Below are 12,145 nucleotides of genomic sequence, written 5' to 3' on the forward strand. Positions count from 1 at the left end.
AATTCAAAGCCACCCTGTAGGAGGGGCAACTGCTCTCGGGATTTCTTTCCTACATTATAATACTTCAAGAAGCCCATCGCCAGTCTTTTCTCCCGCCTAACACTTGGATTAGCTGATAGGAGCTTAATTATTCTGCCACAGGGCGCCTTAGAGCTTCTGTTAACAATCACACACCATGAAGAACCCAAGGGATTTTATTTCTGTGGGTTCTATCTACCGAGAGTAAGCCCATGGGAATGGAAAACAATAAACAATGTAAAACTAGGGTAAAATACTACTGATAACCCATTAACGGACGAAACTGGCATTCCATGGTGCTCACCTTCCCGACACAATCACTGAAGGCAAAGATGTTGCATGAACAAATGTGGTGAAGAAAGCTGATGGTGCCCGGCTATCAAAGATATAGCGTCTGGGATCTGAAAATTTTGAAGGTAAACAAGCGGCCATCTGACACAGAATCAACAAAGCCCACATGGAAGAAGCATACCAGACTGTGCGATCACAAGGTGTCAAAGAGATCAGATATCAGGCATCAAAGACAAAAAATCATATCTTTATGAATGGGGGGGTGCAGATTGGGGACCCAAAGCCCATCTGTAGGCAACTTGACATCCCCTCACAGAAGGGTCACAGGGAGGAGACCAGCCAGTCAGGGAGTAATGTAGAAACAATGAAGCATACAATATTCCTCTAGTTCTTAAATGCTTCCTCCTCACCCCCTCGCCACTATCATGATCCCAATTCTTCCTTAGAATTCTGGCTAGACCAGAGGATGTACACTGGCACAGATAGGAACTGGAAACACAGGGATTCCAGGAGAGATGATTCCTTCAGGACCAGTGGTGAGAGTGGTTATACTGGGAGGGTGGAAAGGTGGGGAAGGTGGGGTAGAAAGGGGGAACTGATTACAAGGATCTACATATAACCTCCTCCCTTGGGAATGGACAACTGAAAAGTGGATGAAGGGAGACTTTGGACAGTATAAGACATGACAAAATAATAATAATTTATGAATTATTAAGGGTTTACAAGGGAGGGGGATCAGATAGATGGGGGAAAATGAGGAGTTGATACCAAGGGCTCAAGTAGAAAGCAAATGTTTGAGAATGAGGGCAACAAATTTACAAATGTGCTTGACACATGGATGTATGTATGGATTCTGATACGAGTTGTATGAGCCCCCCACCACTGCAAAATTATTTTTTGTGGGTTAATTAGCATATTTACTTTTTTTTTAAGTGAGACGAATTTGAGTCAGGCCGGGACTCACTGATAGCTAAGAAGGCTCCAAGGTCGAGAGTGAGTGTTTCCGGAAAGCTGAGTGGTGACCTGCTCTTTGTGGGGTCCGATTTGCCCAGTGCAGCGCAGAGGCCCCTGCCTAGGCAGCTCAATCCTTGGCCAACATTGACCCCTTTCTTCCCCTTCTCCTACATGGCTCCTTTTCACCCAACATCTGGGCTTCTGGGAACCCCTTCCACTTCCCACGTGAGGCTGGCTGGGTAGGGGCAGGCAGAGGTCAGAGCTGGATGTAGAGGTGCGTTGGTCAACCAGGAACAACGTGCTGAGGGAGGGGGGAGACCTCGTTTGGAGCGTTGGCTGATTCCCCAGGTATAAACCCCCCAACCCACCCACCACATCTAATGTCAAGCTTCCAATGTGAGGTTACTCACCTCAGCTCCTCTCCTGCCACTCTTAGCCCTGGACTAGGGGTAGCCATGGGGCAGGTCATTCCAGGGAGGGCAGTGGGCATCCCCTCAGCTCTCCAGCCTCAAGAAGGACCCTGATGGGAGGGGGTGCCTAAGGCAAACAAAATGAGCCCCGCTCCCAATCACCTTTGATCTCACCTCACACCCGAGTTCTGGGGTGGAACTTGGGGATCTCACAAGAATGGAAGGCCTGAGCTCCACCAACAGTCAGATGACCCACCAGGCACTTTCACTGACTGGACACTGACCTGTGCTGACAAAAGCAGTAAAAGCCAGACTACCATTTCCTTTCTTCCAGAGGTAACAGAAAAGTAAAAATGATCCGAGGACAGCCCTCTCTTGGTTGTTCACCCAGTTCACCCCCCTACCACTCCTCCACAGAACCCAGTGCCATGTGGCTCCTGGGAGTCCAGTCTCTTGGCAGAGCCTTGCATGTGAAATGGGCCAGAACTCTGGGGTCACAGTTGGTTTGAACCCCAAGTCTTCTATTACAGCCAAGTGACCTTGGGTAGGTTACTTCTCTCAAAGTCTGTTACTGTTGGTGTTGTTGTTGTTGGTGGTGGTGGTGTGTGTGTGTGTGAGTGTGTTTAAATCTATAAAAAATGAGATGATAATAGCAACACCCATTCGATGTGGTTCAATTGCAGGAGCGGTCAGCTCAGGGTGGTTTTACTGACCTAGGAATTTGGTGATGTCTGGAGATGGGGTTTGTTGTTACAATGCTCGGTAGGGGGTAGGGATGCCTGCTGCTATCTATCTGATGTCGTGGTTCTCAACCTTCCCAGAGCCAAGACCCTTTCATACAGTCCCACATGCTGTGGTGACCCCCCAACCATAAAATTATTTTCGTTGCTACTTCATCACTGTCATTTTGCTACTGTTATGAGTCGGGAGACCCCGTGAAAGGGTCATTTGACACGCCCCCCCCCCAAAGGGGTCTCGACGCACGCTGACCTAATGCCATCTAGGCCCTCTGGGAACATCAGAGGATGGCCTCCCACAAGCAGAAGAGGACCCGTTCCAAACATAAGTCATGCCAGACTGAGAGACCCCGGCTTCGAGAGAAGATTCTGGAGCTAGGTATGGGAAGGAACCACTCAATGCTCTATCCCAAAAGGAGCCTCTGTGACGCTGTGATTCCTCCCTCCGTGGAAGAGCAGGGCCACATTCTGCTGTTTCCGGACCTTAGCCGTTGGAGGGGGATGTCCAAACCCCAGAGGGCTGAGAACCTGGCTCACTGTCCAGGTGTGAATCACCCTGCAAATGTCAGTTTTCTTCACGGACAGCCTAACTGAGGCTGCACCAGCGTGGCTTGTGACTCACTCACTCACTCCCCAGGCTGTGGGGACTTAATTGGAGGAACCAATTTTTGCCCCAGAGTTCTCCTTCCAAGGAGTATAAGATGAAGAATTTCAAAACTGAAACTCTAAAGGATCACTGGAAAGGGCTCGGAGAGGTTGTAGTAAAGCAGCCGAAATCCTGCTAGTCTCAAATAGCTTCCTCTCTGGCCATGTGGTTTGTTCCTTCCCTGAAACCTAGCTTGAAATTCCTTCTCGAGAGTCACAGCAGCTTTGGGCCAGACCGTTCTCCCTGCCATCAATCACATTCATGTTCAGGGCGGATTTCAAGGCAGATACTTTCGGGGGGCGGGGGTGTCTAGGAGCATACAGAAACAAAGAAATGTCCAGGGAAACCAGAGAAGGGATTTGGAATTGTGTCCAAGGACAGGGATGGTGCAAGAGAGAGAAGGCCACGCTGCCATGCCAAGGAGCATGTGTAGAATCTGGGCCCGTGCCCACGTCGTTCCTGAGAAGTGGCATGCCCAGAGGCAAACAGGTGGCAGGAGAGGCAAGACAAGAATCCAAGCACCCTCCATTCAGGTCCACTGATACAGATCGGTAAGCCACCCTCTGGCCAAGCTCCTCCCCTCCCTGTGTCACTGGATCACAGAACCCTGGGGTTGGAAGGAGCTCGGGATGCCACAGGCCCACCATCGCCTGTCTGGTCAGTTGGTGGCAGAGCCAGCATTTGCACCAGATTGTCTGGCCCCACAGCCTGGGCTCGGGGGAGCCGTAACCTCGAGCGCTTCCAGAGCAGTCGCTGTTGTCCTTCAGTCCGACCCACAGAGACCTTAAGAACAATAGAATGAAGCCCTGCCCCGTGCTGCTCTGTCCTCTCCTCTTCCAGCCCTGTGTCCCACAAAGTTCCCCCGGCTTCACACAAGGTCTTCAGCGGCTAATCTCTGAAGGGGAGAGCCTGGTCCTTCGTCTGTTCCCTTCACTGAGACCTGTTCCCCATGGACTATCTGCTGCTATTTGAAACACCGGTGGCACTGCTTCCAGCCTCGCAGCAATACGCAAGCCACCACAGACCACCGTCCAACAAACTCTGGTGCTCACCGTGGAAGGTTAAGAGATTTCACATAAGACAAGGGAGAAGGCTCTGCTCAAAGGCATTACATTTAAAAACCAGCAAACCTCTCTCCGTCCAGGGTCAGTGGGTGAAGCCCCGGGGACCCCAGTCTAAATGAATGATCTTCCCTAGTTCCCAAGGATGCCGTGTGCTGGGCGTGGATCTGCAGACAGGCTTTGAGCGACCAAGGACTAGCTGAAAAGGGATCCTTGGAAGGCAGCCTGACCTTTGCTGGAGCACTTTCAGAGATGCTTCTTACTGCTCGGCTCCCCTCCCAGCAGCCACCAGCCACGGTGGATGGGACCTCCTCAACCGCCAGCAGAGCCTGTCACCACACCTGAGGGAGCCCCCATGGGGAGGGGCTTCCCAGGGGAGGCGCAGATCTCTTATTTCGTCTATGTTTCAAAAGGAAAACTGTTATCTTTTTATTACAATAAAATACAGGTTCGTTGTCAAACTACTGGGCGGGGTTGTGGAGGGCGGGGGGTGCGGAAAAGCAAAACTTGGAAAATAAAAAATATTTATCCGTAAACGCAGAACCGAGGTCACCTTGAAGGTACTGATTTTAGACTCAGGCCCTTTCGTTATGTCCAGCTCTTGGCAGAGCTCGCAAGCCCTGGCTTTCTGGCTCTGTCACCTGGAAGTAAGGTCGCTGGGGGCCAGAATGGCCCCTGCGGCGACGAACCCAGTTGGTTTGGGGTTGGCACCCAGGCAGAGGCTGCTTCGCGCAAGGCGCACCGCGCTGTAGCTCGGGCGGGCCAGGCGTCTCTCACGGGGACCTTACAGTGGCCTGCCTGGGTGGGCCCGTGGCTCCCGTGGCTTCCCGAGGGCGGGCACTGTCCTCAGGGACTTGACCATCCGGGCACACAGTAGGTGCCCAATAAAAATGCTTCCAACTCCATCACCACCCGCTTCAGCCGCCAGGGCCCAGGAGCAAAGGGGAAGCCCACGCGGGGGTGGCTCAGGGGGCTGTGGGGAGGGGCAGGGGGCTGGAGAACAGGGGGGGGGGGAGCGCCTCGCCGTCTCCAAGGTAACCGAAGTCAGAGGCTGGGAGTGCCCACGCATGCGCACACTTGCCCTTCCTTCCGGTAACCTGGAGAAAAAAAACTCCACCGGTAAAGACTGCCAGGAGTCGAGCGCGTATGTGTGGTCACACCAATCTCATCGGCCGTCTCCGCTTTCTGGCCGCAAAATGATTTTTAATGTACTTTTTTATGATGAATATCTCATGCTGCACAAGTCAAAAAGATGGATTAAAACCCAGACAAATATTTTTCCAGGCCAGATTTTAAAGTAATTCCTGAATTTAATATACAAGATTCTCAATTTCATTTTGGCTGCAGGAACTCAATTTGAATATATTTAGAAAGTGTTTTTAATTTCTAATTTGTAACAAAGAAATGAGAAAGGATATACTTTTGTGTAGAATTTTATAGGTTAATGTTTGAAACTCCTTACAAATCAACTAATTTAACTAATGCACAATGACAGGAAGTGTAATTAAAATTAAAATCAGCAATTGCCCTATTGTCATTTCATTAAATTTTATTATGTGAAAATGCTAGTTGCTACTTTAGTGAAACTGTTAACTAGCAATCAGGCCATTAACAAAACGGATCAGAGGATCTGATTCTTTTGCTTGTTTAGAATACACCTTCCATGTTCTTGAACATCGGCAAAATACCTGACCTATAATAGTTAATAGAAGCAAGGTTAGTAAATAGATCTTCCCATGGGCCCGGGATTATGACCATAGTATGTAATCCAAATATGCACACATGTTCCTAGTAGATTCTAGATATGTACTTCACAAACAATGATTCAGACGGTTTTAAATCTTTAAAAATCACTGCTACCTGGAAATAAACTATAAATTGTTCACTTCTGTTTTCAAGATTATGACTCTGTGGAATCTACTCACCTTTGCTTGGAAAGGAACACGGGTCCAACATGTAAACGTCCCATTTTTGCAACGCACGTGGAAGTGATCAGATGTGTGTCCTTACATGCACATTGAGTGGTACTTTCTGCACTGCTGCTTCTTTCAAATATGTTATCTGAAAATTTCTATTAGCATTATTATTAACATATTTATTAACATTATTATTTATCTAATGTTTTTCTGACTAAGCAATTAAAATTCTTAAAAAGAAACAATAACCAACATGTGTGTTCATTGCAGCATTTTCCACAACTGCCAAGAAGGTGAAACAACCCTGATGCGTCCTCAGATGAAGGCATACACAAACGGGGGTGCACACGCCATGGGACACTAGGTGGGCAATAAACAAATGAAGGCGTAATGCCTGCTGAAAAATAGCAGATGGAACTTGAAGACGTTCTACCATGTGAAATGTCAGTGACCAAAAGACAAACACTGCGTGACCTCACTTGTGTCAAAAGACAAGAGGCAAATGTGTATAGATCAAAGATGTTTCGTGTTTACCAGGGGCCAGAGGGAAGGGTCGGGGATGCGGGCTGCAGCTTGTGGAGCAGAGTGCTTCAGTTACTCGGCTCTGCCACACTGTGGCTGGTGGTTTCAAACTGCAGTTAGCAGCCCACCTGGTAACCCAGGGCACCGCCAGACTCCTGTTTCAGGTAGCAGCAATAGAAAAGGCACATTAAGGTAGGACTGCACAGCTGATGAATGTAACTGTTTGCAATCCGTTGTCCACCTATGAAGTCAAACTGGCGAAAGTTATGACAGATATGTTTTAATCAATGTCCAAACAAAGGAGCTGCCAAGGTTTCTTATGCACAATCAAATACCTCATGGGGTTGGGGCTCCTTGATTTGGAGGTTTAGGTTTATACTGAACACTGTGATCCAAGATTCTATAGGAGAAACTTCATTGAGAGAAGGAAAAATGCAGAACAGAATTTCAAATAGTGATGGAATCCAGAATTTCTGGAGTCTGGATGAACCTCTGAAACTACTGTCCTGAGATAATATTTTTTAACATAATGGGTTCATATTTAGTATAGTACTTCTTACCTTGGGGGTTATTAATCACTTAATTGATATATAAATATTCATTTGGCTTTTTTAGGTTTTCAAAATTTATTTATTTATTTTAAATTTTAACAATTTATTAGGGGCTCATACAATTCTTATCACAGTTCATACATATACATACATCAATTGTATAAAGCACATCTGTACAGTCTTTGCCCTAATCATTTTTTTCTCCTCTTTTCTTTTTTTACATTTTATTAGGGACTCATACAACTCTTATCACCATCCATACATATACATACATCAATTGTATAAAGCACATCCATACATTCCCTGCCCCAATCATTCTCAAGGCATTTGCTCTCCACCTAAGCCCCTTGCATCAGGTCCTCTTTTTTTTTTCCTTCCCTCTCCATTCCCCCCTCCCTCATGTGCCCTTGGTAATTTATACCTCGTTATTTTGTCATATCTTGCCCTATCCGGAGTCTCCCTTCCCCCCTTCTCTGCTGTCCCTCTCCCAGGGAAGAGGTCACATGTGGATCCTTGTAATCAGCTCCCCCTTTCCAACCCACTCACCCTCCACTCTCCCAGCATCGTCCCTCACACCCTTGGTCCTGAAGGTATCATCCACCCTGGATTCCCTGTACCTCCAGCCCTCATATGTACCAGTGTACAGCCTCTGTCCTATCCAGGCCTGCAAGGTAGAATTTGGATCATGGTAGTTGGGGGGAGGAAGCATCCAGGATCTGGGGGAAAGCTGTGTTCTTCATCGGTACTACCTCGCACCCTAATTAACCCATCTCCTCTCCTAAACCCCTCTATGAGGGGATCTCCATTGGCCGACACTTGGGCCTTGGGTCTCCACTCTGCACTTCCCCCTTCATTTAATATGGTATATATATATACATATACATATATACACATACGTACACACACTTATATCTTTTTTTTTTTGCATGATGCCTTATACCTGGTCCCTTGGCACCTCGTGATCGCACTGGCCGGTGTGCTTCTTCCATGTGGGCTTTTTTGCTTCTGAGCTAGATGGCCGCTTGTTCACCTTCAAGCCTTTAAGACCCCAGACACTATCTCTTTTGATAGCCCGGCACCATCAGCTTTCTTCACCACATTTGCTTATGCACCCATTTGTCTTCAGCGATCCTATCATGGAGGTGTGCAGTCAATGATATGATTTTTTGTTCTTTGATGCCTGATAACTGATCCCTTTGGGACCACTCGATCACACAGGCTGGTGTGTTCTTCCATGTGGACTTTGTTGCTTCTGAGCTAGATGGCCGCTTGTTTATCTTCAAGCCTTTAAGACCCCAGTCACTATCTCTTTTGATAGCCGGGCACCATCATTTGGCTTTTTAAAACAATAAATCTCTTTCTCAAGCAATGAATATATATATATATATATATATATATATATATATATATATATATATATATATAAATGAATATGTTTTTCTCAACTTTTTTCTCCAAAGATATATAGTCTGCACTATTTCCGTACATTTTCTGATGTAAAAAGAACAGTCCCCCCACTTAACAGACAGCAATTTGTTCCCATGTGGAGAAAAGCATCGACTATGCAAAATTACCCCTACTCAACTAGGTTACGTGGGCAACTGTCAGACATCAAAGCTCTGTCTTAATAATGCAAGAGCACCAACGTTTTTGAGGGTCGGGTTTGATTCAGGAGGCCCTTCAAACGCACATCTGTCCGTGACTGGTTTGTGTCTACCGGCCTAGCAAGCAGACATCTGTGATGCTGACGCCCACAGCTAACAAGGAGCAGTTACTGCTCCCGCTTCGACTGCCTCCACAAGAGGCAGCACCCAAGCAGGACCACGGCTGCTGTGTCGGAACTCAGGTCCTGATGCCTGAGATACGTGCTTGTTGATGGCTGGTGGTGCTAAAGAAGCAGAATATGCCTATGTGATTCTGTCTGATTGAAGCTCCAGACCCGGCAGCTAAGAGGTTCCACAAGATATGCCTTCCAGGAGGCAGCCTTTACAGGAATGGTGAGGAGGTGGGGTCCTGAGTTAATCATCTTTAAACCTTCAACTAAAATATCCCTTGATGTCCTCTTCAAACCAAACAATAATTCAGCCTATTAGTAATGTGATAGCTAGGTTTCCTGTGCCAATAGGAACATGTGAAATTAACCAGGTTGTAGTTTGATTGGAGGGCAAAGAGATCAATGGCTCTGCAGGGACCAACCCCCTCTGTCTTGCCCTCTGGTGAGCAGTGCGTGCTGGAGCTGTGGATCATGTTGTTAGAGCTTGAGGCTCCTCTCCACCTGCTTTGCCATATAGGACTTGAGCTTGTTTGATATCCCATCTGGACTTGCTTCCCTAAGCTCCTGAGCTACTGCTTGTTGGTGACCAACCCTGCTTGCCTTGCCTGCAGGGTGACTCTGTTGTCTTCTTCCTTGACCTTGGACTTGGCAGCCCACATGATTTGAAGGGTTTCCAGTATATTTACCTGTTTTACGGATGTGAGTTGAACAAAACCCTGTGCATTTCTGTGTTGATTAATTACAGTATATACTTGTGTATAAGCCGAGTTTTTCAGCACATATTTGGGGTTCGGCTTATACACGGGTCAGTGGTACCACAGTGAGGTGTAACATCTTGCTGCCCCCCTCGCTCAAGGTAATGGAAAGAGCACCCGTTATCTCGCGGGTGATTGCCATTTCTCCACTGTTCATTCAAAGACCCGCTGACACTGCAGGGCTTTGAATGTTTGTTTGGTCACATCTAACCAATCAGAGTCGTCCTATGACGTGGACGGCTCCAACTCACAGAAGTACCCATAGTGATTCACTTATGCCGGCAACTGAACTGGTAAGGATGTGCCTGTGGCTGTGCTCCGTCTCTCCCCTCTGGTCACTGTGTTAATTCACATCCTGCATCCCCCGCCCGAACGGACTCCCCGCCTCCTCCCGGCTAACACATTGCAAGGGGGGAAGGGGCATTACCATAAAAGTTATTTTTCAAAGTCTTGTTTTTTTTATCCTATTAGAAATGGATACTCTTGAACCAAAACAAAAACGCCAGTCATGTGAGGCTGGTTTCAATATGAAGGTTGTGTCAAGAGCAGAAGAGAGCAATAACAGTATTGCAAGTAGGGAATTATGTGTTGACGAAAAGCAAGTGAGGGAGTAGCGGAAAATGAAGGCTGACTTGGAACAGATTCCAAAAGCTAAAAAAGCTCATTGTGGTTTAACGTCTTTTTATGGGGCTCTAAAGAGTGAATTGCATAAATGGGTTATGGAGTGTCATCAGAAAGGTTACTGCGTAACATGCATGGGAATCCGCATACATGCTCTACAAATGGCTAAGGATGACAAATATAAAGCATCAGGCATTGAAATATTTTTTGCGTCAGCAGGATGGTGTACCCGCTTCATGAATAGGTTTGGCCTACTATGTTTGAGACAAAGAACAAAGATTTCCCAGAAATTGCCACAAGACCTTGAAGAAAAAATTGTCATTCCAGTCATTTATTATATAAAAAAGAAGGATTTATAATTATGACCTGGCAGTTATTGGGAATATGGATGAAACTTCCATGACTTTTGATCTTCCAAGCAACAGAATTGTGGCAAGTTTAGGTGAAAAAAACATGTTTCTCAAAACCACAGGAAATGAAATAAACACTTTACAGTTGTCCTATCTATCATGTTTGGCTAACAGAACTATGCTGCGTCCTGTCATTATTTTTAAAAGAAAGACCTTGTCTAAAAAGATCAATTTCCCACCAAGAATTACTGTGCGTACACATGTTAAAGACTGGATGGATGAAGACGGAACAAAAAAATGGCTGGAAGAAATTTGGAACTGACGACCAGGAGCAGCCTTAAAGAAAAAGCCATCGTTACTTGTTTGGGATGTGTTCAGAGCCCACCTATCAGATGACATTAAAAAATTGGCAAAATATAGTAAAGTTACTTTAGCCGTTATTCCAGGTGGACTTACATCTGTACAGCAGCCGCTGGATGTATCTTTGAAAAGCCTTTTAAAGACCGTGTGCGAAGGATGTGGAATGAATGGATGTCATCTGGTCAAGCCCGACTAACAAAAGGAGGAAATCTCATGAAGCCTGACAGAGAGTTAATAGCAAAGTGGGTTTGAGATACATGGGAAGACATTCCAGAAGACATGGTGCGACGTGCCTTCCAGAAATGTAGTATTAGTAATACTATGGATGGCAGTGAAGACTGCGCTTTGTATGAAAATGACAGCAGTGATGGTGATGGCGGCGATCTCAGTGAGGACAGCGTCTAAGATGACCTCACACCAGCTGAAGCTCTGCACTGGGATACGGATGATGATGAGGAATCCAGTTTGGAAGGATTTTAACTCTTTACATTTTAGCTTGGTTGCTGATTGAGCTCAAGGAATAGTATTCTTAAGGTATCATTGTTGATACCTTATTGTTTTTGTTGATCCTATTTTCCACTTACTGTGCTGGTTTATGAATGTTAAATGACTTGTTGTCCTTTAATTTATGTTTTTTATTTAAAATAAATATTTAAATACATTACCCAATGATGTCTCAATTTTTGGTAATTTTATTTTCATTTGTTTTGATTATTGAAACACACCAATAGCTTCTGCATTTTCCACCCTAGGCTTATACTCGAGTCAATCAGTTTTTCTGGTTTCCCAGGTAATAATTAGGTACCTCAGCTTATACTCGGGTCAGCTTATATTCGAGTATATACAGTAGCTGTTATATTCCTTCTCAATATGTAAACATTATCTATCTATCTATGTTTCTATCTATCTATCTATCTATCTATCAGCATAAGTGTCCTGGTTTTATTTCGCTTAAGAACCCAAACAGAATTGGTACTGAGAGTAGTTCTAGAGAAACAAGATAATAAATATGGGCTTCTCAAATTGGCTCTGTGGCTGGATTTGGCCTACCAGCACTGAGAATGCTGCCTCTATCCCTAAATCATGGATAAGTCTGCTGCAACTACCAGACAGGCTGGTGTTAATCCACGTTGTGGTCACCAAGCTAATAGCCACAACATCACCACCAATAGATGAAGT

This window comes from Tenrec ecaudatus, chromosome 1 (assembly GCF_050624435.1).
Source record: "Tenrec ecaudatus isolate mTenEca1 chromosome 1, mTenEca1.hap1, whole genome shotgun sequence".
Lineage (NCBI taxonomy): Eukaryota > Metazoa > Chordata > Mammalia > Afrosoricida > Tenrecidae > Tenrec > Tenrec ecaudatus.